Source organism: Alligator sinensis, unplaced genomic scaffold (genome assembly GCF_000455745.1).
Source record: "Alligator sinensis unplaced genomic scaffold, ASM45574v1 scaffold31_1, whole genome shotgun sequence".
NCBI lineage: Eukaryota > Metazoa > Chordata > Crocodylia > Alligatoridae > Alligator > Alligator sinensis.
Window position 1 is genome coordinate 1739493 of NW_005841884.1, and position 2062 is coordinate 1741554.

Consider the following 2062-nt stretch of genomic DNA (forward strand, 5'->3'; position numbering starts at 1 on the left):
GACCAAAACGCTGGCTTGCATCCATAGATGCTTCTCAAGCAAATCCCGGGACGTCATTCTCCCCCTGTACTCGGCCTTAGTGAGGCCGCAGCTGGAGTACTGAGTCCAGTTTTGGGCTCCACAATTCAAAAAGGATGTGGAGAAGCTTGAGAGAGTCCAGAGAAGAGCCACGCACATGATCAGAGGTCAGGGAAGCAGACCCTACGATGACAGGCTGAGAGCCCTGGGGCTCTTTAGCCTGAAAAAGCGCAGGCTCAGGGGTGATCTGATGGCCACCTACAAGTTTATCAGGGGTGACCACCAGCATCTGGGGGAACGTTTGTTCACCAGAGCACCCCAAGGGATGACGAGGTCGAATGGTCACAAACTACTACAAGACCGTTTCAGGCTGGACATAAGGAAGAACTTCTTTACTGTCCGAGCCCCCAAGGTCTGGAACAGCCTGCCACCGGAGGTGGTTCAAGCGCCTTCATTGAACACCTTCAAGATGAAACTGGATGCTTATCTTGCTGGGATCCTATGACCCCAGCTGACTTCCTGCCCTTTGGGCGGGGGGCTGGACTCGATGATCTTCCGAGGTCCCTTCCAGCCCTGATGTCTATGAAATCTATGAAATCTCCCACTGAAGTTATTCAGAGAGTGCCCTATTTGTGTGAGATGTGTTGCAGATATAGATTAAAAGTCTCTGTGCTGGAGATTTTGCAATTTTAATTGCAGTATTAATAATAGTAAAGTCACCTATCCCCCCTGTTTAAATGAATGAAACCTTCCTTTGATTTTTGCTGGTACCCAAGTATTATGATGACTGAGTCCTTCTCCAGCTGGGAGATTTACAGCTGAGATAAACAATGTCTTGGTTGCAGAGAATAAGCCACAAGACAATGTAAGCATCTTGCCAGCAATCAATTACAATATAGTTAGCCTAGTAGTGATGATGTAGGCACCCACTCATAAGTTCAGTAACCTGTGTATCTCCCTGGACATCTGAAAATACTTTTTTTTACCAAGGGAGGAAAGATTCTTTAGAACAGTGGCATTCTCTCTCATGCCTCAAGATGACACTATATTTATTCTTCATAAATATGAAATTACCAGAAATTCACACAAGTTTAGCACCTATTAAGCACCGCAGCACTGACCTAAGACTGCACTGGGGGGTCAATATTTGTGCAAGATCCAAGTTTGTGTCTAGAACTTAAAGACAGCTTTATCCCCTAAAATTAAAAGCCATAATATAGTGAGTGCCTCATAGACTTATATCGATTAAGCTGCTTGATGCTGTTTCTCACTAATTCCACGTAAGTGCACTTTTAATTGTTAACAGAAGTAACAGTTGCATATTTCTCAGACATCCAAGCACTGATTTCTAATTCTAGTGTGGAGTATACTATACTTATTTTTCAGGGGTATAAAACTTGATTTTTTAAATATCTAAAAAAATGAAATACTTCTTTCTAACAGGACATCCTTTAAACACTGTATCCAACTTATTAAATTTCTTTATTTTGTGATGTATAGTTTTATTTCTAGTCCCCTGTTGATATTTTTCTCTCTGACACCCAGAATAGATCTTTACAACAAGGAAGAAACTGACAGATGGGAAAGAACGGTGAAACTGACTACAGAAAACCATTGCTAAATGAACAGAAGAAAAATAACAACAATTTCAATAAAAAACCTCCATTTTGAGTCCTAAGTGTTACTTGGAACTTCAGGAGGTATGACAATTTCTTTAGAGAAGTGAAATTTTTATGCTTCTTTTGAAATAAAAACAAATCAAGACAATATCAAAACCAAATTTTATCAAAACACTAGATATTCATTCCCTCCTGTATTGTGGTGTTTCATTGCATCTCTCATCAACATTTGAGCTCAAGATGTGACAGCAACCACACCAACATGTTGTAATTCTCTCAGATGTTCTTCCCAAGAAACACAAAGGACTTCACAAACAGCTAAGATACATGACATAAAAAGTAGAATTATTCCTATCTATGAGACTGGGCAAATTCTGGGTTTGAAATAAAACTTCTAAAGTATAATCTGGTGGTTAAGACAGAAC

General features: G+C 40.4%; 1 protein-coding gene across 1 annotated transcript in view; it reads left to right on the forward strand.

Moving 5' to 3' along the window:
* LOC102387155 (ankyrin repeat domain-containing protein 45) overlaps window positions 1-1823 on the forward strand; it is a 28713-nt gene extending 26890 nt beyond the window's left edge. Inside the window, exon 6 of the mRNA XM_025196752.1 lies at window positions 1564-1823. The gene's annotated coding sequence lies outside the window, so the exon portion shown is untranslated. The remainder of the gene's footprint in view (window positions 1-1563) is intronic.
* Window positions 1824-2062: the final 239 nt, after the last annotated feature.